Raw genomic sequence first — 27,871 nt, 5'->3', positions numbered from 1 at the left:
CAACACTCCAGGGGATGCTGGCAGTCAGCACACATTCTACTGAACGCTGCAGTGTGGCCTCAGGCTAACTATTGACTCAGTGTGGGCTGTGTGTAAATTAGTTAATCTCTCTGTGCATCAGTTTACTGCCAGTAAAATAAGCCTGAGAATTCTTAACTAACTCACAGATCCAGTCCTTGAGAAAGGAAGTAGCTATATTTCCCCCAATAGCTTGGCAGTGTTTACTCAGCGCTGTGAGAAAGTTTGGAACAGTAAGAAATACGTAGTAAACAAGGACCATGCCAAGACTAGGCACCAATAAATTGCTTTAGATCTTTACCTTCACTCCTGTGGAGAGCGATCACAAAAAGTCTGCCGTCTTGGTTGTCAAGACAGGTCCGGCACACGTGAAACTACAAGCCCACCACACAATGCCGTGGATGTGTTTGGAAATGTGGGAAACTTCAGTGGCCACAAGTTGAGTCTCCCTTCTGTCTCCTTCTCCGTGACCTCTAAATGCTGGCGGGCCCTAGGGCTCTGGCGTCTTCTCAATCTACACTCTTCCTTGGTGTTGTTGTCTAGACCCTTGGCTTTTTGTAATTCTAGCCTGACCTCTCATTGGGTTTCAGACTTGTATATATCCAACTCTCTACCCAACATCTACACTTAGATGCTTAAAGGGATCTCAAACTTAATACGTCTAAAAATGAACTCTTGTTTCCAAATCCAACATCTCTCCTGCTCACACAAATCTATTTCCTTCCTCCCCCTAGGCTTTCCCTACCAGGTCTCAGACTTAACATTAAGAAGTCACCCTTGATTCTTCTCTCCCTTAAAGCCCTACCGTTTCTCACCTCTGTATCCTCTACATCCTCATCTCCTGCTACACTCTGCCTCACATTAGCCTTCTTGCTGTTCTAGAACATTCCTCATCTTTCTAGAACATTTCTATCTCCAGGACTTCACTTCCTATTCCCTTTACCTGGAGCACTCTTCTCTTGGGTTGGCTCATGGCTGATTTCTTCTCATAATTCAAGTCTCTGCTCAAATATCAAATGTCTCCTCCTCAAAGAGGCCTTCCCTGACCACTGAATGAAAAACAGCCTCCACTCCCATGGCCATATTCTAGCCCTTATCCTGCCTCTTTATTTTTTGCTCATAGCACTTGTTTCAATGTAAAGCTACACTACTCACTTGTTTTACTTGCTTAAGGTCTGTCTTCCACACTAGAAGAAGTGTAAAAAAGCTCCAAGAGAGTAAAGACTTTGTCTTATGGTACCCTGAGCTCTAGAATGGTGATAACTCATCGTGGGTTCTTAGTAAATCCTTATTATAAGAATGAATGAATGAATGATGAATGGATATCAGTTATTAATAATAAAGGAGTTTTGGGAAGGGGAAGAATAATGAGCATTAGAGCACTAAAAGAAATAGATTCTATTTGGGCTTTCAAGGGCTAGAAGGATTTGGATAGGTGAAAAAAAGAAGAAAGGGCTTAGCCGGTGGGGAAGAGTACAGCCCAGATATGACAACAGTATTTGTGGGGCAATGAAAAAAAACTGATCTGATAGAAGCAGAGCAAATGACAGATACAAAAGGAGGCTGAGGTTGAATAAGTAGGAGGGGTCAGACCAGAGCAAATGCTGAATGTGTCACATAGACGAGTTATTTGATGCGGACGTGATCTCTTCCAAGGGGGTGGCAAGGTGTCAGTGACAAGTGTGGCATCATGTAGAGTTGAAACTGAGAATAAGGGAGAGTTCTGCCACCAATACAACACTCAGGCGAAGCCTTGGGAAAAGCAGAGCGCTCTACAACCACATTTCCCCCATAGCTTGAGTTAAAATCCCAGGACGAAGCCCCTTTGCTCTTGGGACATCTTAGAAACTTAGAGGTCACAGCCAAATCTGAGAATGGGCCCAGCCAAGAGGACTTCACATTACTTAGTGGCCAGGGAGTAATTAATTGTTGCTATAGAATCCGGGAAGTATTGGATCTTGTGTGAAGCCATGGGAATGAGGGCCGTTTCTGAAGACACATTGGAGTTATCGTTGGGAAAATGTCAGGTTTTTAATGACCACAACAGAATTTCAAGCGAATCCCTCCCTAATTTTGCTGTAGCTAAAAACATTGTTTGTTATGATTCTAAGTAATACTTTGTAGCTTTGCTCTAAAGATGCACACGCTGACATTTTGAGAAACCATATGTGTTCCAGATGTTGTGTAACAGAGGTGGAGAATTGATTTACTGAGAGAAAAAGCTGGAAATGATCTAGATAAGTAGAGCAAAACCCAAAGGACCCAGTCATTTTTCTATTAAGATCAAGTGACTAATTAGATGGTAAAACGTGTTATGGTTCCCTGACTTCCACCTCGCCTCAAAGATGAGAAAGGCACATTATGTGTAGCCCCAAAGTAACACTTTAAAGGATGCTTCAGAGTTTACTTTATTCACAAGCCTGTAACTGGGCCATTTATTGCACTTAAAAAAAAAAATTCTTCCTTGTGCCTATACTGTGTCAGACACCACAGCATCTCCAAGGGTGGTGGGAACACTGAGTTTGTGCCAGCCACTTCCTGGTTAAGCCTTGGTGTCCCCTCTGTTTTCTGATGCACTAGAAGGGCAAATCACAACTTGTGGATGTTACAGCACTGGGTACCCACCTCTCTGCTGGTACTTCACATATTTTAGCTCAGTGAATCCTCACATGTAAAGGTGGTAGATAACATCACATCCATGTTACATATTAAAAAAGTAAACCTTAGGGCTTCCCTGGTGGCACAGTGGTTGAGAGTCCGCCTGCCGATGCAGGGGACACGGGTTCGTGCCCCGGTCCGGGAAGATCCCACATGCCGTGGAGTGGCTGGGCCCGTGAGCCATGGCCGCTGAGCCTGCGCGTCCGGAGCCTGTGCTCCGCAACGGGAGAGGCCACAACAGTGAGAGGCCCGCGTACCACACACACAAAAAAAGTAAACCTCATAGAACATTTTGCCTCCACAGCCTATTTATTTTGGATAAGGAATATATTGACCTTTGGAGCTCCCATTTCTGGGCTCCAAACCTTTGCATTAAGAATAGCTCTGTCTTGTCACAGAGAGGTGGAACCCTTTGAAACAAAATTGCTGAATAAATTAGAAATGGCACTATGTTTCACTTACGTCAAGCAAAATCCAAGAAAACAAAAGTTTGAAACAACAGAAGAGTTTGCATAGGAACAAAGAAAAATATTTCCCCTCCTCCTCCAGACAGAGGCCACATCATCTTTGTCACTATATCCCCAGTGCCTAGCATAGAGAGAAAATCTAGATGGTTCTCTGGGGGCATATGAATTCATACGGTATCCTTGGGTGCATGCATTATACACTCCAGACTGGAAGCTTCCTCAAAAGTCACTTTGGATCAGACACCCTGCTTCCAAGCAGGGTCACATCCAAAGTAAGCACCAAAAGGATCTGGCCTACCTACCTCCCTAAGGCGTAGAAAGCATTACAGATGGACAGTAAGGACAACAAAGAAGGTGTAAGATAAAATAAACTTGATCTACATTGCCCACTTGCCTTCTTCTCTAGTCCTTCCTTCCTCCCTCCCTCCCTTCCTTCCCCCTTTCTTTCTTTCTTTCTTTCTTTCTTTCTTTCTTTCTTTCTTTCTTTCTTTCTTTCTTTCTTTCTCTCTCTCTCTCTCTCTCTCTCTTTCTTTCTTTCTTTCTATCTCTTTCTTACTTTCTTCTTTTTTGTTAAAAAACAGTGATCTGTTGGTGGGAAAATTCCTGGATGTTTCCCACAAGCAGATGGTAATGTTCTCTTATTCTCATGTTATAGGAACCAGACAGAGAAGGGGGAGGTGGAAAAGGGAATGATAGAATCAGAATTAGACAAAGCACATCTGGCCAATCAGTAATCCTCTGGTTCTAATGACTTTTTTTTTTTACACGTTTAGACATTTTTTAAATATTCTTTTCCATCATGGTTTATCACAGGATCTGAATATAGTTCCCTGTGTTATACAGTAGGACCTTGTTTATCCGTTCTAATGACTCTTGAGAACTACAGTATTTGCAATGATTTGCAATTAACATTATCATTATACTATCATTACAATCAAGGAGTAGGCCAGTAAGAGATTTCATCTTCACTCTTCCTTTCAACAAATGTTTGGTCAGTGCTGAGTGTATCAGGCTTTGGGCTAGTTGCATGTTTTACAGAGATGAACAAACCAGAGTCCTTGCTGTCAGCTAGTTCGTAATCAAGACAACCCTGACAGCAATGACCACGTGGACTCGTCACTGCTGGGACAGCGGCACACCCAAGATGCTAGGGAAGCCTTGGCGCGTGGTCAGAACAGGTCCCAAGACCAGATGACACTTAGAGCTGTGTCCAGAAAGAGCGGTAGGATTTAGACACAGGCAAAGAAACAAAGGAAGTGATTCAAGGCAGGAGTAAGATTGAAATTGAAGTATGAGAACACCTGAGCTGTTTGGGAACCAGAGTTAGTTGGCACCTCTAGAATCTGAGATGGGGCTGAGGATCAGTAATTGAGGCTGAAGAAGCCACAGGGGCAGATCAAGAAAGACTGTAGCTCTCATGATTGGACATTAATATGAAGGCAGCAGAGAACCATGGAAGGATTTCCAACCAGAAATGAAAATGTCATATTAGCACTTTTGGAAGTTCACTTGAGAAGCAACGTGATACACAGACTTGTGAGTCATGAAATAAGACTGGAGACAAAGAGACTAGTTAGCAAAGACTAGTTACAAAAATGACTGGTGAAGAAGGGTGGCAAGAAACCAGGTGAGAAATTACTCAGGGCCTAAACCAAGGACCGTCAGTGAGGATGGAGAAGAGGAGGCCAACTGGCCAGTTGGATGTTAACAATGAGTGGAGAAGGAGATGCCATAGAGAACTCCAGGGCTTCTGGCTTGACTCACCTGGTGGATATTGATATCATACAACAGACAATGTAGGCAAAGGGACTTTTTGAGGAGGAAGATGATATGGGCAATGTTGGATAGGTTGAGCTTGACGTGTCCGGCTGGCAGTTGGATAGCCATATCCGGAGCTCAGGAATACGGTCTATACTGGAGATACGAATCAGCATATGGGTGATCACTGAAGCTGTAGGTTTAAGTTCTACTAGATCAATAGCTTACAGACAGTTTTTCTGTAGCCCACAGTAGAAATACATTTAATATCACAATCCTATGGACACATACACACACATATAAAAATTCACTGAACAATATTTACTGTTGCAAAATGTGATGGACTCAAATAATTTTCCCTTTTATGCCATTTTTTAAAAAATGCAGTTCAGATGCATACTAACAGGATGCAACCTTTAATTTAAAACACGTTGTCCTGCACTGTAAGCTTCTTGTGGCAGGGACCACATCTTACACAATTTGGATTCCCCAAAGTATCCATTATAATGCCTTTCACATAATTAATTTTTGTGGAAGGAAGGAAGGGAAGGGAAGAAGGAAGGAAAGGTTTTCTGACAATTTTCTCCAAAATTATAATGACATCTTGACTCCTCAATTCTCTTGAACTTTTATATATAGTTTCTATTTTTATCACACATTTCCAAGATGAATCAAGAATGAATCATTAGGGTTCCCTGGCTGTCCAGTGGTTAGAACTCAGTGCTTTCACTGCCATTGCCCTGGGTTCAATCCCTTGTTGGGGAACTAAGACCCAGAAGCAGGGTGACCAAAAAAAAAAAAAAACCCATTAGTGCCTGAGGTGAGATTTGATGGTTTGCCTTTTCTCCCCACTGTGCCCCCAATACCAACTCCCTAAACCAACCAACTATTACAGGCATAGTGTTTTAAGCTGGACTGAACTGGCCAAGCAATATGCTTACATGTCAAGGCTGCAGCTCTTTCTTTCTATGCAAAGATTGTCATGTTCTGTTCCACATGACCCCATCACAGCTGCCTGGACCAGAGGAAGATGGCAGTGGCAACCAACACACACTTAAAGATGAGGAAGTAGAAAGCAAGAGAAAGCAAAAGCTGTGAGCAAGCTGAAGACAAGAGGAAGAGAAGACAAGACAGGTTGCAAAAATTAGTTGGTAGGAACAGGAGCAGTTGAAGAAGAAGCAGACTAGTTGAGAAACCATAACAACAAAGAGCTAGAAAAGTGCACTGTGGCCAAGTTCCGCTCAGAGGGACAAGATGCCAAATTAAACTGTGATGAATCCTGAGTTACCTTCCACTCCTCTTCGTACATTTCAGGCTCTGTGACAGCTGGCTTTTCATAGATTCCTCTAGCTCCACGAGGCCTGGTTGTCATAAATAAAATTTCTCTCTCCCTTACTTTCTATGAATTTTTAAAATTCTTAAGTTATGGAAAATTTGCAAGAATAATAGGAGAACTCACATACTTTTTACACAGATTCATCAATTTTTAACATTTTGCCACATTTCCTTTGTATCTCATTTTTTTCTGAAGCATTTGAGAATAGGATGTGTATATCATACTCCTTTGCCTCAGTATTTCAGTGAGTATTACCTTAGAACAAAGATATTCTCTTCTACAACCACAGGCGTCAAATTCAGGAAGTTTTACACTAATGTAATACTTTAATTTAAAAGTCCATGTTTTGGGCTTCCCTGGTGGCGCAGTGGTTGAGAGTCCGCCTGCCGATGCAGGGGACACGGGTTTGTGCCCCGGTCTGGGAGGATCCCACATGCCACGGAGCGGCTGGGCCCGTGAGCCATGGCCGCTGGGCCTGCGCGTCCGGAGCCTGTGCCCTGCAGCGGGAGAGGCCACAACAGTGAGAGGCCCGCGTACCGCAAAAAAAAAAAAAAAAAAAAAAAGTCCGTGTTTCTACACCAATGTTCTTTGCAGCATTATTTACAATAGCCAAAAGGGGGACTTTCCTGGTGGTCCAGTGGTTAAGAATCTGTCTTCCAATGCAGGGGATGTGGGTTTGATCCCTGGTCGGGGACTAAGATCCCACGTGCCACGGGGCAGCTAAGCCCACGTGCCACAGCTAGAGAAGCCTGCACACCACAACGAAGAGCCCGAGCACTGCAATGAAGACCCAGTGCAGCCAAAAAAAACCAAAACAAAACAAACCAATAGCCAAAAGGTAGGGACAAATCTAATGTCCATCTAGAGATGAATGGACAAAGAAAATGTGGTATGTGCATGCAGTGGAATATTATTCAGCCATAGAAAGGAATGATATTCTAATTTATGCTACAACATGGATGAACCTTGAAAACATTATGCTAAGTGAAATAAGCCAGACACAAAAGGACAAGTGTTGTGTGATTCCACTTATATGAGGTACCTAGAAGAGGCACATTCACAGAGACAGGAAGTAGAATGGTGGTTAACAGAGGCTGGGAGAAGGAGAAAATGGGCAGCCACTATTTATTGGGTATAGCGTTTCTGTTTGGAAAGATGAAAACATTCTGGAGATGGTAGTGACGATGGTTGTACAACGTAGTGAACGCACTTAATGCCACTGAACTATACACCTAAAAATTGTTTAAATGGTAATTTTCTGTTATATTTTATCACAATTTTTTTTACATTTCAAATTCTATGACTTGTCCCAATAATGTCTTTTATAGCATTTTCCCTCCAGTCCAGGATCACGCATTTCACACGTTGCATTTAACTACTGTGTCTCCTCATGAGGGTGACTAATTCATTCCCGTTTGCCTGGACTTTTCCAATTTTATCACGGAAAGTCCTGTGTCCTGGGAAACCACTCAGTCCCAGACAAACAGGGACGGTTGGTCACCCCACTCTTTAGTCTCCTTTGATCTGTAACAGTTCCTCAGCCTTTTGCCTTTCATTGCCATTTTTAAAGAAATTGGTTCAGTTATTTTATAGAATATTCCCCCATTTTATTTTACCTAATGTTTTCCCAGGTTATGCCTTTCCAGCTAGGGTACCACATTAGTAATGTTGCATGCTTGCAGAGTACCTCAGTTAGAGGCACAAGCGTCCCTTTGCCCCACATTGGTATCTTAATTTTGATCATGGTCAAGGTGCAGTCCAATTGCACAATCACGTACTTACTACTTTCCTCCCTGTACATTCTTCTTTTTTTTCTTCCAGTTTTATTGAGCTATAATTGACATAGAGCGTTGTATAAACTGAGCTATACTTGACGTAGAGCACAATGATTTGACTTACATACATCATGAAATGATGACCACTATAAGTTTAATGACCATCCATCATCTCATATAGGCACAACATTAAAGAATTAGAAAAAGTATATGTTTTCCTTGTGATGAGAACTCTTAGGATTTACTCTCTTAACAGCTTTCATGTGTAACATACAGCAGTGTTCATTATATTTATCATGTTGTACATGACATCCCTAGTATTTATTTATCTTCCATCTGGGAGTTTGTACCTTTTGACTGCCTTCATCCAATTCCACTCCCAACCTCCCCCGCCTCTGGTAACCAGAAATCTGATCTCTTTTTTTATGAGTCTGTGTTTGTTTTTGAAGTATAATTGACCTACAACACTATGTTAGTTCCTGAGACACAGCATAGTGTATTTCTATACATTTTTCTATTCTAGGTATTTCTATATATTTCAAAGTGATCGCCATGATAAGGCTAGTTACCATCCTTCCAACATATTTTTAAAATAAATGTTTATTATGGTATATAAGTGTTCCTCACAACCTGAAAGAACCTGGGCAGAAGCTAAACATTTCATAGGAAACATCTGACAGCATCCTTGCACTTGACAGAAGCAAGCATTTCAGGATCCCCTTTCCACTGTCATCATGGGGCACAATAAACCACTTTATTCCTCACCCCTTCCCTCTTTGGCCCTTATAAGTTTTTGAGGAGAAAGACTTTTCAAAATGCAAATGCTTCTATACAACCCCGTCTTTTTAAAAAACTCCTCACGTGACTGGTGAAGAATGCATGTCTTCCTGTTTGAATTCTGTGCCTTGACCCTTATTCTCAAAGGTAAGGGTGTTTTCTTGGGAAAAGCACACTATTTAGGTGTAGCCGAGACCTCCACCCTTTTTTATTGACAGGCCCAACTGCCTTCAGGGTTTGTTGTATATTTAGTAAGTGATCGGTTCAAATGAACACATCTTCTTTATTAATTACCCAGTCAGGTAACCAATGAACCCTGCAAAAGCACTAGCAGTCATCAGAGGCGAGGCTTTGTGGGGAAAGAGGTGGATGAGCAAAGGTCTCAGAGCTGTTTGAAGGGCACAGAAGCCTTCAGATGCTGGGAGCACTGTGACCTGGAATTCAACCATAACCCTTATCACATGCCAACATGTCACAGAGTCCATTTAATTATTACGTTTTCTGTTAGTTCTCTACCTCTCTGTGCTAAAATGAAGAAATCCCCCTGCAGCCAGGGATCTTTATTTTGTTCACAGACAGCAGTGCCTGTTCCATAGCATGCATTCAGTTAAAATCTATGGAATGAATGAATGAACTTGTTCATGAATGTAATTAAGGTAATAATGCCACTGACTTGTACACCTAAAAATGGTTAAAATAGTAAATTTTACGCTGTGTATAACACAAAAATAGGTAAAAAAAAAAAAAGTCATCTGACATGGGTAGTCTTGGATTGCTCATGTACAGTTGACCTTGAACAGCACGGGTTTCAACTGTTCGGATCCACTTATATGCAGATTTTTTTTTTGCTAGTAACTACTACAGTGCTACCTGATCTTCAGTTGGTTGAATCCGCGGATTCTGAATGGTGGATATGGAGGGGCTTATAGATGGATTTTCAACTGCAAGGAGGGTCAGCGCCCCTAACCCCCTTCCCAGCCCCCCACATTGTTCAAGGCTCAACTGTATTTGAAATTACCTCAGTGGATCTGCTCTACTAAGGAATCAATCCAGACTAGTTCTTCTAGTTCTTCTTTCTTTCCAAGAAATGATGGAGGATCAGTCAGTTTCAAAGCCCCTTGACACAAGTTTTAAGTTTTCAGTTTTACTGGGGGGCTTGGATGTGGGGGACAAAGAAGAGCAGCTCCTTTTTGGTTTCAATCTTTCCTGCCATCCTTCCTCCTGACACGCACCTCACCCTCACTCCACCAGAGATTTGAAGAGTGAAGTCCTCGAACCCTAAAATTAACAGTAGAATAGTTTTGTTTTCCACATTTCCCACAGGGAAAGGCAGGAATTCAAATTCAAATTCAAATATGAATTTGCATTTTCTGCCAGTATTCCTGGTCAACCACCTTCAGCTGAGTACTTAGGTGCTGTGGCAACAGGGAACTTAGAAACTGCCCCATTGGATAGCATTGCATTTGCTTTTTCTGTTCTCCGATCCTTCTCCCCCAGTGACGAAGAGCCCTTGCTTGCCAGCAATGAAGTCTAAAAAGCACAGAAGCAAGAATTACAGCTCAGGGAAGTTTTGTGAGATAGAATGGACAGGAGAAGATGGACCTACATTAATTATCCACTCTAGGGAGTTTTCTGCTTTAGTGTTCACAGAACGCTTTATGATCTGCAGAAAAATGTGCAGGCTCTGCAAAACAGAACATGCAAATGGCTCCTGGTGAAGTCATGAAGGATCAAAGCTATTTTCTCTTTGCCCTTCAAACTATCTACTTTGCTTTTTAAATATTTGAATGCTTTCGTACAAGTTGTGACTATGACACAAGTTTAAATATCCCATGCCCTTTCTGAAAAGATCCTGACGTAGAAAACCCTTCACCCCATCTCTGACCCTTCTTTGAGGTTGGGGAGGAAAAGAGAGACTTAAAGGGATGCTCATTAATACAAGACTTCGAAAATATATTGGGTGTTCAATTAAAAATATTCTATTGAATTTAATACCTAAGTCAATGAGCTACTATAACTGAGGAAATAGTAACAAAAGAGATTTTGCAAAAGGCAGAAATGATGAGTGCCAAGTCCCATCATTCACAAATTTTCTGCAATCTATGCAAATGCAGATTCAGATGAAGAAGCAATGAACAGATTTTGGACAACTACTTTGTACTATTTTAAGTCTTTTTACACATTTTATTTCACTTAACTTACAGCCATATCTACATGTATCTACATAGATTAGGAAATCATGGCTCTTTTCTTGAGGCAAATGATTTGGCTCTCAGTTAAGAAATTTTCTCTCTCTTCTTCACTCCCCTTTTTTCTTCTTTTTTGAATTATAGAAACAAAAGACCATTCTTTATTTTAATGCTATGCTTCTAAGACTCAGACACATTTTTCAGGATTCTAACAAATAGAAAAAGTATGTTTTTGTTATAAGGTTAATTATATCAAACTCTAAGGTTAATTATATCAAACTCTAAGCCAATATTTTTAATAACGGTATTTTATTATAACTATTCATTTTAGTTAGAATGTCACTACTGTATTTAGTTTAATTGTATGTTTTGATTCTGAATTGCAGTAAAAATGCTGGGTTTGAGCTAAAACTGTCACGGAAGTGGGCAGGAAAGTTGCAAAGAAAGTCAGGATGAGAACTATTCACTTGGAATCAGGCTCTTAGAAGAATGGAATATTCGACTCGTCCCTCACTCCTAACAAGTTCAAGGCACATTTTCCAACTCTCATTTTTTTTTTAACTGTCATTTCTTAATTTTCAACAGTTAGCTATTAACCTACCTTTGCTTGTTTGTTTGTTTGAACATTTATTTATTTGTTTGGTTGCATCAGGTCTTTGTTGTGGCAGGTGGGCTCCTTAGTTGCGGCTCACCGGCTCCTTAGTGGTGGCATGTGAACTCTTAGTTGCAGCATGCATGTGGGATCTAGTTCCCGGACCAGGGATCGAACCCAGGCCCCCTGCATTGGGAGCGTGAAGTCTTAACCACTGCACCGCCAGGGAAGTCCCTCCAACTCTCATTTTTGGTAAGAAATGTCAATGAGCACAGTGACTATATGCAAGTTATTCCACAACATAAACTTGATTGATGTTAGTAGTGTATCATTGACAATTTTCATTCTAAGCAAGACAATTTAGCAAAAAAAATGTAGATAAGGGTAATTTAAAAAGCATCATACTAAATAACACATAGGTTACTGCTATATGGCTTATTCAATAATACAACCCCACTCAAAAATTTATATACACTCCCCTCTGCGTAGAGACTATTATATTATTGCAGTTCCCACTCCAGTGAACACAGTAAATAACTGCTGAGTTGTTAGAAGTTATTGATCAGTACCCATGGAGGTATAGATAAATAGATAAGTTTCAGGAGAAGATAGATGATCCTGTGTATATGAGCTGTAAGAAATAGGAATTTATTAGAGAATGCAAGATCTGAAGCATGAATATCTGAATTTCAAGAATCTGTTCTAACACTCAGAAATTGCATGACCTTGAGGAAGTTCATTTTCAACTGTAAAACAAGGAGAAAAATATTACTTGCCTTCCAGCAGTGCTATGGTGTTTTGAGAATAAGTGATAAGGAACAACATTTTTTAAAGCTAAAACACCATAGATAAGTTATAATAATAAATACTTTTAGCAAGATTCAGATTTTAGTTTCCATTTAAATTTTTTTATTTAAAAATCAGTTTCCAAATGCTCGTTTTAAAAATCAGAAAAATAAATATAAGGGGAAAAAAATATCCATAGTCCTGCCATCCTTCTTCACCTTCAAGTCTTTACTCAGCTATCACTTTCTCAGTGAAGCTTTTCAGGACATTGGGTTTAAAACCATTGCACAACCACCTCCACACCCACAAACACCAGGCACTCCCTGACTATAGCATTTCAGGCCACGTGACCCACTATTTAATTTATTTATTTGTGTATTGTCTATATCCCTCAGGAATTTGAGCTCCATGAGGTCAAGGACCTTTTTCATTTTGTTCACTGTTGTCTCCCATTGTAGTATCTAGTCCCTGTTCCTTGTCAGCATTCAATAAATATTTGTTAAATAAATCAACAAATCCAAACACAAGTACTATGAACACTTAGATGTGTTTCTTCTAGTGTTTATTTTGTTTTGTTTTGTTTTTTTGTTTTGGTTTTTTTTGCGGTACGCGGGCCTCTCACTGCTGTGGCCTCTCCCGTTGCGGAGCACAGGCTCCGGACGCGCAGGCTCAGCGGCCATGGCTCACGGGCCCAGCCGCTCCGTGGCACGTGGGATCTTCCCGGACCAGGACACAAACCGTGTCCCCTGCATCGGCAGGCGACCTCTCAACCACTGCACAACCAGGGAAGCCCTATTCTAGTGTTTTTAAATTTTAAATGCAGTGAGTGTTATTTTTAACATAAAGAATATAAGTAACATTTATTGAATGCCAGACATTGTGCTAAGGGTTTTACCTACTATTTTTTAATTTAATATGTCAACAACCCTGAGAGATATTATCCCTGATTTACAGATGAAAAAACCAAAGGCTATAAAGTGTTAGGCAATGTTGCTCATCGTCATGCTTCTAGTAAATTGAAACTGGATTCAAATCAAAGTGTATGACTCTAAAGTTTGTGCAATTTCACTACATCATTGTGCTCTATAGTTGTGCTCTTGCTGTGTATTTATTTGTGTCCATTTTTTATACTTTGTTTTACATCTAGGTATTTCCTCATGTTATCACATTTTATTTCCTACTTTATGGCCAAAGCTAACTGTGCATATGAGGATCATACTAGAGAGAGCAGTAATATGCGTTGGCTGAAGGTCATAAATATCTATCCTTAAGTGTTTAGTTCTGAGCTTTCCTAAAAAATCATATTTAATATAAGCTCTGTGTTTTTGCCCAGAAGCCCCTCCCTACTCCTGTCTACTTACTCACATTTGTATTAGTTGGGATTTCTGGACTCAATCTAGCTGCTCAAGCATTTTGTTCTTTAGGGGGGTGATTTATGAGATAACACTGGATTGGCTCACAGATTTGAAGCTGAACAGTTAAGCCTTGGAAGGGATGTGTCAGCTGGACCCTGGCCACCAGGGCTCTCTACTCATCTCCTGCCTCTGGCGTCATGCTCTCAGACCAGTTCCTCTGTGGGAGTAGAAGACATAGCTGCCTTGGATGTACATCCTTGCAGCTAGCTTTCTGACCAAAGGGAAAAGGAATATCTTTCTCCAGCTCAAGTTTGAAAAACATTGATAAAAAGACACTGATTGAACTGGCTGGGACCTTGTGCTTATCCAGGGACAGATCAGTGTGCCGAGAGGAATGGAAAACAGCGACTGACTCAGCTTGGGCCATGTGCCTTTCCGCTGAAGCACTTCACAGGTAGTAGCTCCCACATGATTTTAAGGAGCATTCCCCCCCAAAAGAAATGTCTGTTCTGGACAGACAAAATATTAAATGTTCCACTGTAGGACCAGATCAAACTCTGCCATCTTCTTTAACCACTTCAGGCCTCATTCACTCATTATGAAGAAAGATTCATGGAGCACCTATCACATGGTAGGCACTGCTAGGTTCATTCAATCAGTCAACAATGTTTGTTCAGAGCCTCCTGTGCCAGGCACCTTGCTAAGTTTCTGGGGACACAACAGTGAGGAAGAGAGGTAGGTCTCTACCCTCTAGAACTTATACCCTATGGGCACGACAGTCAATAAACAAGTAGATAAATGACACAATCATGGATTGTGAGAAGTCATAAAGAGGGTGCCATAATAAGACGGTAATAAGGGTAGGCATGGGGAAGGGTGTTTGAAGAGCTGATAATGGAAAAATTACCCAACCCACCATGTCTTCTTTATGAATCTCTCACAGAGGCTAAGCACATGAAGGTTTGCTAAATTGAAAGGGAAACTAGAAAAAGGAATGTCCAGCTTAGGGTAAAAATAAAGGATATTTTTTGATAATTAAGAACTGCTGGTTAAAGGAGGTCATACTCCCTTAGGAGTTTTGGAAAAAACACATCATTTAGCAGTCATTAAGAAAAAATGTGTGACCCTAGGAACTGCAAAGTTCACAAGGCTTCAATACACATTTCAAAACAAGCCCAAGAAATAACAATCAAATGTGTCATTGCTATACAACTCATTCAAAAACAAATCCACAACAAAAGGAAAAAAAAATAAGGCTGTTTTGCAGTTCACATACCTAAGCATCAAAGAACTTAAAGACTCCTCTGAAAATCCAAATGGCACGTTTATTTCTTTACAATGATTTCCCCTCCCCCCATACGTTTGTTTGTTTCTATGTGCAACAAATATGTAAAGAGGATTAAAATTTGTATTTTGAGATTGCTCTCAATATAATTTCAAACCACATAGTGTCATGAACTTGCCCTCACTATACACACGTAAACATGCTTACATGCTTAAAGGCAGCATCATGTGGAAAGGGCATGGGTTTATAGTCAGAAAGAACTAGGCCCCAGTTCTAAGTGGTTCTACCACATATTAGCTGTGTGACTTTGGCTACTTAACCTTTCCAGACCTCATTTCTCATCTGTAAAATGGAGATAATAATAACTTCACAGGGTTGTTCTGAAATTTTTATTAAATGAGATGTACTGAACAGTAAGCAGTATGTGAAGCAGAGTAGGCATTCAATAGATGGTATTTTTTTTTTTAAGATTCAGTTTATTACCAGGTCTGGACAAGACACAATCTCATTTTGACTAACTACTCTTGTATTCTATGAAAGAGCAAATTTAGTGTATTTTATTTGTTTGCTAGTGATTAGGACCACACCAGAAATATTAGTTAGATGACACCTCAGCGGCCATGGCTCACGGGCCCAGCCGCTCCGCAGCATGTGGGATCTTCCCGGACCGGGGCACGAACCCGTGTCCCCTGCATCGGCAGGCGGACTCTCAACCACTGCGCCACCAGGGAAGCCCAACTCTAATCTTAAGAAAGGTTTTCATTCAACAGTTCATAGAGATTATCTCTAAAGAGTAGAAATGGAAAAAGATGAGTGGCAGGGAAGGGAAGGGAAAGAAGGAGGGAGATTTTTACATTTCATTCCCTTAAATTTAGTCAAAATCTGCCACTCTGCAAGTGTACCCATCAATTCTAGAATTACACAGAATAAATCTAATGCTGCCTCCAAACAATGCTTTCAGATCTTCAAAGACAACTACTTTGTTCTTTTTATGTCTTCTTTTCCTCAGGCTGAGGATCCCTATTCCTTTAAATGTTCATCATGTGATGAAGCACTTACCTTTGTTGGTTACTTCTGGAACATCCGTTTCCTCTTCCCTTTTCCCACCAGCCCTGATTTCCAAGTGGGACTCCATGACTTCCTCCCTGCTCCAAGGGTAGAGGATAAGGCTAGGGCTACCATTTCAATCTCCTGGCCACAGTGATGGCAGCAGGGGTGGGCACTTGACTTAAGCCAGTCCAGTTAGAGTAGATCTCAGGACATTAGCAAATTGGTTCTGAGGTGTGGGATGAGGGTGAGGATGCGTGGAGCCTTGAGAGTTATTGATGTCTGTCTTAGACCATGAAGGGAAGAGCCTACTCGAAAATGGTGCCAATATCCAAAAAGCAGGTGGAGAGAAAATCTGAGTCGTGGTTGCATCATGTGAACCTACAGCAAAGCCTTGTCTGAAGGCAATTCTGGTTCAGAATTATGTGGTTTCAGTTTACATGAGTCAAATTCTCCTTTTTGCTTAGCCCATTTTGGTGCTTGTGTTTTGTTACTTGCAACTAAAAATATCCTGACTGATACACATGAGATGGTGTTCTTATGGTTGCCTTCCCTTGGACAAACTCCAGTTTGTCAATGACCCTCTTACCAGAGTCCCAGAATAAAACCTATTATTCTAGATGGAGACTGACTAGTGCAGGTCACAGAGGGCCTCTCATGAGACTGGATTAGAATGTAGTGTTGTTATAACTCAACCTGAGACTGGCATTAGGATTCTGAGCATCCCAATTCCAATGACTCTCACCAGAAAACTACCTTCTTTCCCAAATAATTTACCAAATTGTAACATAAACCATAAACCCAGGACCTTGTAGGAGAAAAGAGAAAAGTATATTTCAGAATATACTTTCTACCTGTTCCTTCCCTACAGAAAGGCTCAATCCCTTCTGTTTCTGCTTTAGCTTTCAAAATAGAATCACCAATTTCTTCCTTAGTTCAATTTTGTCACATATATGTTAAAAAAACCTGCAGGTTTTCAAATACAATTACTATACATAAATACTGTGTAAAAAAGTAACATTTTTCTAAGCAAAGTGACCACAGTGTTTTGCAAGCATGTGGAATGATTGCTCCCTACCTACAATGAGGTAGTAGCATCAGGGAGGTTTCATCTGGGGAAGGAGACAACTGACTGGTCCCCAAGAGGCCTCTGGGGTGATATTTCCTTGGTAACTACACAAAGATCCAGATTCTGGACCTCAGTTGGGAAAGTCCACAAACTAGATTTTCTGAGTGTATCCCCAGAGTTGCAGACTCAGTGAAATACTCACATGAGAAGGGCCTGTAAACCAGAATACTAATGCATTAATTTTTAAATGGAGATGACCCTTCTGGACAGGAAACAGATTACCTTTGTCTCATTCAGAAAACCATACCCCCTTTCCTGAGGACAGATACCTGGAAAGTTGGATTAGTAATCAAGATAATTGCTGGGTGAGCATGGAATTAAGAGAAGTTGATTGTCTTGAGGACTTTTTCACCCAGGTCATGATTGTCCCTGATCCAATATATCCTTACATGTAGGGACTATGGCATGGGTCCACGTTGCCAAATTGTTCTTTGCAGAATGACAATAGCTAATATTTATACCTGGTGCTTACCATGTGGTCAATCGCTATTCCAGACATCTTACCTATGAACTAACTTAATCTTTATAATGAAACTTTGAGATTTTTGTTATTAGTTTCATTTTACAGATGGCAACACTGAGTCACAACAGGGTGAATAATTTGCTAAAAGTTGCATCATTAACTAGGTGGTAAAGCTGGATTCCTAGACTGCCCGTCTCCAAAGTCCATGCTTGAAATTGCTGTGCTGCACTGCCTCTTGAACACTAGGTTCTTTTATGCCGCACACCCATCTTTGTTGCTGCATCCTACATGCTACGTGGGTTAGTTCATATCCTATTTGACACCATTTTCTATAAACCTGATTCCTTATAATGCTGTGTCTCTGAAATCTTTTTCTTAAAAAGTATATATGTATGTATATATAGACATATGTATATAGAGAAGTTTTAAAGAAAGATAGTATATACCATATATGCATGTGTATGTGTATAAAATCCTTACTGCTGCCTCCATATATACCAACAAATATGAGCAAAACCATGCTCGTATGGGCTGTTGGCCAGGATGCGAACTTTGTTATATTGAACTAGACAGCGTGATGATAGCTGTTAAAATAGCATTCTGCCTATACTTAATCCTTCTCCAAAAAAGGAAATATTTGGTTTCAGGGAGGTATTTAGTAGTTACAGCAAGAAATACTAGAAAGGAATGGGAGCATGCATTGGCCTCATGTTAGAAAGTGATGCTGCAGTCAGACGCAGCTGCTCCTGGACAAGGCTGGAGGCAGCACACCCTCGGTCACGCACTCTGCATCGCCACAAAAGGCCCTGGTTAGGGCTGGATTTTACTAAGCTAGTCACATCCTTGTTTCACAGGGATTTTTGAAAAGCTGCTATAATTTTAAGGAGGAGTCCCTTGGTACTTTCTTTTTTAAAATCTAACGTTTTAAAACATATATTAAAAATTCACATGATTCCAAAACCTAAATGTACAAAAGGTTATACAGGAAAAAAGAAATGTCTCTCTTACACCTAAAGCCCCAAAACTTGGTTCCCCTCCTGGGAGGCAATTATCAGTTCTTTATTTATCTTTCCAGAGGTATTCTATTATCATTTTCGTTTACGGTCACATTTTCCCCTAGTGATATGTATCTGAGACTTTTTATCTTGTTTTGCCATGCTTCCCTCAATTTCTTTCCTGTATCTTTTTGAAGAAGACCAGGTCGACCTTCCCCGGGGACCTTCTTCAAATGCCAGCTTCCCATTGGTGGATATTGGTTTTATCCTCTTTCCAACTCCAGTTTCTGCTCTGGCTAAAAGTTAGTTTGTATGTGACAGCTGGTGGTCCCAGGCACCTTCCGATGAATGATGGATGGGACCAGGAGCAACCCTTCCCTAATATCATTAATTGCGAGATTTTTGCGAGCTCAAAATTCTAAGAACTGACAGTTGCCTCCAACTGTTACCAGCTGTTAATTTGGCTGAAGTGGTGGGGATCTGACTCCCCTTCAGCAAACAATCTGGGACAGCGGTTGGCTCATGATATATCTTCCTTTACAGCCTCTGTGACACTCAATTCTGAATTTCTTAAGCCTAAAAATAGTATCCTAAACCTATTCCAGAGTCCCCACATCTACCACTAACCATGTAACCTTGCAGGAGTAACGTCCCTTGGTCCTGGGTTCCCCATCTGTACAATAAGGGGACTAGGTGCAATGATCTGCCTGCTTCCAGCCCTAAAAATATTAAAATATAAGAATGGGTTCAGTTGGTAAATGGTTAATGTCACTTCAGTCCTTTCCTCTTCCCCTCAAATCACCTGAAACTTGAAGGAGTGAAGAATCTGCTCACGATCTTGAAGCAATACCCAATGTGTCCCTGGGCAATTTTAGAGCAACTGCTAAGGGGTTTCTGCTTTTAGCTGCCTTTGCCCTAGAGGGTTTAAGAACTGCTTGTTTCACAGCTGCGAAAAAAATCTTTCCTAATCCCACATACTGGCAAGTAACCTTTCTTTCTCATTTTAAGTTATTATGAAGACAAGTACTAATTTTTTTAAGTGTAGAAAGGCAGTGGGAAAAAGGCAATCCCCCCTTTTTAATCCCACCTGTGTATATCCAGTAAATCTATAATTCTCACCCAATTTGAGAGTTATTTTGAGTCATCAGAGTGACAGTTTTGAGGTATGCTTGTTGAATTAGATGCTTCTCCCTGAGAAAGGCCAATGAGGTTTTGCGAGTTGGGGTCCATTGGGTGCCATATTTCCATGTTCTGAAACTGAATTTCGTCAGGGCACTCTGAGGTGTCAGTTTCTCAGGACCCAGCTACACAAATCAAACTCCCAAGAGACGGATTTCTACCCAGATTAACAATTTGTCTGTTTGCACTGGGAAACGTACTTTCACTCAGGTCTGCTGTGTATACACCACCTCCCCCATGTAAGGTACCTGGGGATAAATTTTTTTGTCAGAAGATTTGATGAGTATGGCGTTAGTAAAAGATAACATATCTAGGCCCTGATAGACAGGTATAAGATAGAAAATTCCTACTCTACAAAAGAGATTCCTAGAATGCAAGTGTCTCATATTTGGCTCACTTACTCAGCAAACATCCCTCAAGCCCCCCAGCAGATATACTGAAGCTATTAAAGCTTAAGTTTCATGGTCCCTCACTTGGGTCTCAAGACCATGGGAGGGGCCTTCCTAATATGTTCATACATTCCTATGTTTTTGCAACAAAAGTAGCTAATTTAAATGCAATCAGTTAAGGCTTCCACCTCTTGGCACTCCTACTTCTCCTCAGTCACACTTCCCCTTGAGTAAGGTGGCATTGGAATGGTTCAGGCATTTTGGGGGTCTGATAAAAGAGAAGTCGAGCTGGGGATGCATTTTGTTTGGGTTTAGTGGCTTACAATCACTTCTGTAAATAGTTAAGTCATTGCTGGTTTTCCAGTGTCAGGACAGCTGCTAGGAATGCTTCTACGGCTTACTGAGCCAGCTTGCCCAGCAATGAGACAGGAAGGTCCTGGGCCAGAAGTCACATTACAATATGAGTATGTCCCATTGCATCAAAAGTACATGGCAGGGCTTCCCTGGTGGCGCAGTGGTTGGGGGTCCGTCTGCTGATGCAGGGGACACGGGTTTGTGCCCCGGTCCGGGAGGATCCCACATGCCGCGGAGCGGCTGGGCCTGTGAGCCATGGCCGCTGGGCCTGCGCGTCCGGAGCCTGTGCTCCGCAACAGGAGAAGCCACAACAGTGAGAGGCCCGCATACCGCAAAAAAAAAAAAAAAAAAGTACATGGCAAGTAGAAGAGAAAGAAGGTTTGAAACATATAGACAGAAGGTAATCCATGGTGCTGAGGGGCTCCTGGCTCCCCTCTCCGGTCTGCTGTGCCCTGCCCTTTTCCTCCAGAACATCTGACACATCCTCTTCAAGGGACTTGAGATTTTTACAAACCCCCAGGAGGAGCCTTAGACTTCATGCTGTCTGGTAAAGTTTGTCTGGCAAAAATCCCCAGGACAAGGAAACATGAAGGGGCCTGGGAATCTGCTCAAAAGGGGGGGAAATGAAAAATATTGAGAATACAAATTAATATGAACTGAATACAGTGGCGATGGAGGAGTGAGAATATTAAGGGGATGGAAGTGAATGGGAAAAGGTGTATGGGGGGACGGGGGAGGGAGGATTTGGCAGACACTGACAGATTCTTTTTTTTTTTTTTTTTGCGGTACGCGGGCCTCTCACTGCTGTGGCCTCTCCCGCTGTGGAGCACAGGCTCCGGACACACAGGCTCAAAGGCCATGGCTCACAGGCCCAGCCGCTCCGCGGCATGTGGGATCCTCCAGGACCAGGGCACAAACCCGCGTGCCCTGCATCGGCAGGCAGACCCTCAACCACTGCGCCACCAGGGAAGCCCCGGACACTGATAGATTCTTGCTCTCCATTTGCTTTCAGAGAAGCTGAATAGATTGTTGCATTTCCAAGGCCTTCTTTTTGCAAAGTCCACCACGATTGGTTGGTTTAGGCTTTGTGAGTTACAATGGCATTTCAGTCGTGCCTCCCTGAGGTCATCCTGATTAAACGTGAGGGTTTTTGAACACTTGATGAAATCTTTACTAAATATTGAGTAGACTGAAAAGAATAATAAATTATAGATATATGTCAAGTACTCAATCTTCAAGTTTAAGAAAACAAATTAACCTGTGAACCTCTCCCCACATAATCCCCTTCCCTTCTTCCTCAAAGGTAAGGACTATAATTTTGTAAACAGCATTCTTTGCTTTCCTTTATAGTTTTATCACAAGGGTTCATTATCCCTAAACACTATATTGCTTGGTTTGCATGTGTTTTATCTTTATATAAATGGAATCATACAATAGGTATCCATCTGTGACTTGTACTTTTTATTAAACATTATGTTCCTAAGATTCACCAATATATTTGTAAATCATTAACAGCTGTATGCTGTTTTGTTGTTTGAAATATACCACTACTTATCCATTTTACTATTCATATATATTTAGATTGTTTCCAGGTTGGGTTTTTGCAAATCATGCTACACAGATCATTCTTGTACAAGACTCAAGCTACACACATGTAAGTTTCTCTAAGGTATAATCTAGCAGTGGAATTGTTTATTGGTTGTGTGCCTCTTCAAATTTATTAGATAATACTAAAAATAGTTTTCAAAAATTATTGTGCTGATTTACATGCTTATCAGCTGTGTATGAGAGTGTCTTCTCATCACTCAAGACACTTGTCAACACTTGATATTGTCAGATTTTTTAGTTTTAGCCAATCTGGTTATACAGTTGTGTCACATTATGATCTTAATTTGCATCTTCCTAATTACTAATGAGGCCGAACATCTTTTTATATGTTTATTGAGCACCACGTTTCTTCTGCGACGAGAACATTAAAACATATTTTCCTCATTTTTCTATTGAGCTGTGTGTTTCTTGTTTGCTTTGTAGGAGTTCTTTTATATCTGGTTATAAATTATTTGTCAATTATGTTTTACAAATATCTTCTCCAAGTTCATGGCTTGTCTTTAATGAGCAGGTTTTGTTTGTCTGTTTAATGCAGTTAAATATATTAATCTTTCTCTTTTGGGCTTATGTTTTAAAAATCTTGTTCAAGAAATCTTTCCCTACCCTGAGATCATGAAGATATTATCCCGTGTTATTATCTAAAAGTTTTATAGTTTTACCTTATACTTTTATGTATTTAATCCATTTGAAATTGATTTGGGGGTATGGTATAAGATAGAGGTCCAAATTAATTATTTCCCTATGGATATAGCATTGTCCCAGCACCATTTGTTGATCCTTTCCCCATGACCTGTGCTGATAATGCAGACCTAATTTAGCTTTCCACATCCGTGTGGGTCTGTTTATTGGTTCTTTATTCTGTTTTATTCGTCATTTTGGCTATTCCTGAACTAACACTACACTCTTGATCTTACAGTTTTATGGTTAAGTCTCAATATCTTGTAAGACAGTTACCCCAGACCCACCCCCAACCTTGCTTTTCTTCAAGATATTCTTGGCCTCTTGTTTCACATATGTATTTTTTAATTAGCTTATCAAATTGCAAAAAAAAAATTTAAATGTGTTGTCATTTTTATTGAAATTGCATTGAATTTATAGACCAATCTGGGTAGAATTTACATGCTTATGAAATTAAGACTTATAAGACATAAAATGGAATATCTCTCTATTTATTTAGGTCATCTTTAATGACTCAATAAATTTGAAAACAATTTTTTTGACATTTGTCATGTACTTTTGTTACATTTATTTCTATGAGCTTTATTTTTTATGCTATTATAAAAGGTAACTTTAAAATTTTACATTTTCTAACTGTTGCTGGCATATAGTAACACCATTTTTTAGCCATCAGCCTTGTTAAATACTCTTGTTAACTAATTAATTAATTATTAATTTTTGCGTAGATTCTTTGCAATATTTACTGGTTAGTTTCTTTCCAATCTTTATACTTTAACTTCCTTCTTACCTTCTTGTTCTTGTCAGGATCTCCTGTATGATGTTAAACAGAGCTGGGGATAGATGCACCCCTGATCTTGTCTCTATTTTAAAGAGAATGCTTTCATATACCCTGAGAAAACCATAATTCAAAAAGCGTCATGTACCACAATGTTCATTACAGCACTATTTACAATAGCCAGGACACGGAAGCAACCTAAGTGTCCATCGACAGATGAATGGATAAAGAAGATGTGGCACATGTATACAATGGAATATTACTCAGCCATAAAAAGAAATGAAATTGAGTTATTTGTAGTGAGGTGGATGGACCTAGAGTCTGTCACACAGAGTGAAGTAAGTCAGAAGGAGAAAGACAAATACCATATGCTAACACATATATATGGAATCTTAAAAAAAAAATGGTTCTGAAGAACCTAGTGGCAGGACAGGAATAAAGAGGCAGATGTAGAGAATAGACTTGAGGACATGGGGAGGGAGAAGGGTAAGCTGGGATGAAGTGAGAGAGTAGCATGGACATATATACACTACCAAACGTAAAACAGATAGCTAGTGGGAAGCAGCTGCATTGCACCAGGGAGATCAACTTGATGCTTTGTGATGACCTAGAGGGGTGGGATAGGGAGGGTGGGAGGGAGGCTTAAGAGGGAGGGGATATGGAGATATATGTATACGTATAGCTGATTCACTTTGTTATGCGGCAGAAACTAACACAGCAATGTAAAGCAATTATACTCCAATAAAGATGTTAAAAAAAATAAAGAGAATGTTTTCAGTATGTCCCCATTAATTATGATGATTGCTGTAGGTTTTTTTGTTAGTGTACTATATCAGGTGTTTATTACTGTGTAACAAACAACCCCAAAACACAATGGTTTAAAATGACAAGCATTTTATTATTTTTCATGATTCTGTGTGTTGACTGTGGGGCCACTGGGATGGCTTGTCTTTCTGTTCTAGGTAGTATCAGCAGGGCTGGCTGCAATCTGGACAAGATCCAAGATGGCCTCACTACAGCTGAGATGGCTGGAAAACTGGGGCCTTTCTATCCTCCTGGTCTTTCTAGGGTTTCTCTCTCTGGCTGGCCTTTCCAGGAGGAGAACCTGACTTCCTTGATCGCTTAACTTGTCAAAGTATAACACTTATTGACACTTTCACTTTCAATAACATAAGAATCTTCTATTTCTAATCTCTCCTGGACTTATATGCTATTGTAGAAGTGCTTTTAGTCTATACTGATTTTTAACCTAGCAAGGTGTTGTTATTGTTTTATGTAGTTTAGATTTGTTTATATTTACTCAAGCATTTACCGCTTTTTTTTTGCTCTTAATTTCTCCTTGCATCTCAGACTTTCCATTGGGGATTATGTTACTTCTGCTTGAAGTATGTTCTTCAGAATTTCCTTCAACAAAGTGGCAAACTCTCAATTCTTGAAAGATACTTTTTGCCAGCTATACAATTTTAGGTTTTTTTTTTTTTTCTCTCAGCCCATTAAAGATATTACTTTACCACTTTTCTGACTTCCACTTCTACAGTTAAATCTAATTTCCATTCTTTTGAAAATAATATATTTTTTTCTCTCCATCTTCTTTTAAGATCTTCTCTTTCACTTTGCTGTTCTGCAGTCACATTATATGTCTAAGTATGAGTTTTAAAAATTATTTATCCTGGTCTTCCCTGGTGGCGCAGTGGTTGAGAGTCCGCCTGCCGATGCAGGGGACACGGGTTCGTGCCCCGGTCCGGGAAGATCCCACATGCCGCGGAGCGGCTAGGCCCGTGAGCCATGGCCGCTGAGCCTGTGCGTCCGGAGCCTGTGCTCCGCAACGAGAGAGGCCACAGCAGTGAGAGGCCCGCGTTCTGCAAAAAAAAAAAAAAAATTATTTATTCTGCTTAGGAGTCTTAAAAACTCACACCAAGATATAGCCAAGAATTGAAATTGGAGAGATAGTTGGGGATCAGATTGTGAAAGGTTTTAAAAGTGATACTAAGGAGTTGAGATTTTATCCTGTAGAGCAGTGATATTCAAACCTTGTAGCTGTGCACATTATGTAAGAATTTTGGAAAATATGTGTTCCCTTGCACATGCTTAACATGTATAATTTTCATCATAAGGTCATATAAGTTCATTTCTTCCTAATAAGAAAGAGAATATACTAAATATTTTATAAACTAAAATAAGGTGAGGATTGACTAAAATTGGAATGTTTTATGGCATGTCTTAAATATATCATATTTGATATATATTTGGGTATGATTATATACTATTTGAAATACATTTGTGTGCTTCTTGAATAAAGCATGCCAATTTAAAAATAAATCACATATAATTTTTACCCATCAGTTTTATTAAATGTCTGAAAATGTTTATACTTTAAAACATCGTTTCATTTAAAAGAATAAGAATGACTTACCTATACTGCTTCAAATGTTCTGAATTTAGGCCATCCCAATATGAGATCAACACTGTTCCTAACTTGAAGCTTCACCCTTAACAGAAATATGTGTAGGACACAGAAAGGCAGGAATGCTTTCATTAATCATTAAAGAGGGTTCCCTGAAACCAATTGTCATTCCAGGCGATGTAATCAGTCACACACGAGGTCTAAACAAATTCTCCAATGTCACAGTGGTTTCAGAGGATCAATCAATCTCTCTCTGTCACACACACACACACACACACACACACACAAATAAATGCAAACAGACCTGGATGTACCACATTTACTTTTGGAAAGGGATTCAGGCAGACATAAGAGGTTTTGCCCACAAATAGTTATCTGCTTCAAACGGACAGGAAGTAAGGACCTTTTACTTGGGGCAAGAATGATTGGCTATAGAGAAGCAAGTCATAATTCTACTATACTTCATTTGGAGGTAGGTTCAAATGACCTAATGGCCAGATCTTTCTCTCTTCTTGTAACAGTAAACAGGTAACTAGCACGAGTTAGAAGAGAGGCATTTTTCATAACATATAAGTATGACATGTTCAGTTACTGCAATATTTTGAAATTTACCTTTTTGAAATTTTACTTGAGAATGGTAAATTAGAGTTATTTGAGTTATGTCTACATTTTTCTCCAAAAAGAGAGAAATGTGAGAAATGTGTCATGGTAACTTTAGACGCATAGAGAAGAATTTGATCAAGAGTATCCTAGAACAAGGTCTAATACATATTTTATGATTAAGTGTTAATTGTCCTCAGTTATGCTTGATTATACTAATCATTAACCACTGGACCACCAGGGAATTCCCTATTTAGACATTTATCATAATCAAGAAGGCACACATTATGTACACAAAGTGTCCTAAAGCTAGTTCTGATTTTTTGAGTTATCCAACATAAGCTATTTTTTCTCTTTAATTTCCCTAATTTTCATGCTGGAAAGATAACTCAAACATTATAGTGAACAGCTATAGTTTTTGATTGCTCAGAGCCATTCTTTATTTGGAGAACTGTCCCTTTGCACTTTATTAGAGCTTGGTGGGGGGCTGTCATCTGCCACCCACTCTCCCCTATTGTGGTGACAAGTAAGTAAACAAGCCCTGGCTAATCAGAGTGATCCAACTTTCCAGGTAAAGTGATTGGTTCAGGGGTAGACACACAACCAAGATGAACCTTTCCTGGGACTTTTCAGCCAGAGCTGGAGGGGAAACATGCATTTCTAGACCTATGGGGCTGGAAGGGTGTGCATCTGGAGTGCTATCTTCTCATCTGTAGAAGTAGATGAGTTCAACAAACCAATAAAACAAGATCTGGGAAATGGAAGAAGGGGGCCTGATTATATAGCATGGCCCCTACATTTAATTCCTGTCTGACATCATGTCCTCACACTCCCACACATGTGGGTGTGTTTTAAAGATAATTCGAGTTGAGTTTATAGCACTTACAACCGGAGGAGTCCTGGTAAGTACAGACATCTTTCTAATTTATTCATATATGCAAACATTCACCATGAAAGTGAATATATTACAATGAAGTATGTTAAAAATGTGGTCCAGGTGTCACTTGTACCCAGGCAGTATAACAAGCAGTTGAGAGCCTAGGCTCTGGAGTCACACTGTCTGCCTGCCTACAGACTAAACATCACCTGGGGCTGAGAAGTGCTGCCCCTCCGCAGGGGCACGGGCTTTCCAGGGAGGGCTTCACACATCAGGAACCAGGGCTGATTGCCATTTATCATCGCAAGACACTATCATCTTTCTTAGAATTGTGTTATGAGAAATGTCAACCATTCTTTGTTTCGTTATCTGTACAA

General features: G+C 40.2%; 1 long non-coding RNA gene across 1 annotated transcript in view; it reads left to right on the top strand.

The window, feature by feature from the left end:
* The window catches only part of LOC111165682 (uncharacterized), a 144,552-nt gene extending 116,681 nt beyond the window's left edge, over window positions 1–27,871 (top strand). The window contains exon 9 of the long non-coding RNA XR_016395100.1: window positions 1–27,871. This exon is cut by the window's left edge and continues 16,141 nt beyond it. This is a non-coding gene — a long non-coding RNA (uncharacterized LOC111165682).

This window comes from Delphinapterus leucas, chromosome 1, assembly GCF_059928025.1.
Source record: "Delphinapterus leucas isolate spDelLeu-1000000601 "Yukka" chromosome 1, BTC_Dleu_Yukka2, whole genome shotgun sequence".
Classification (NCBI taxonomy): domain Eukaryota; kingdom Metazoa; phylum Chordata; class Mammalia; order Artiodactyla; family Monodontidae; genus Delphinapterus; species Delphinapterus leucas.
The sequence above is the reverse complement of the archived record's forward strand: the minus strand, read 5'-3'. Positions and strand labels throughout refer to the sequence as shown.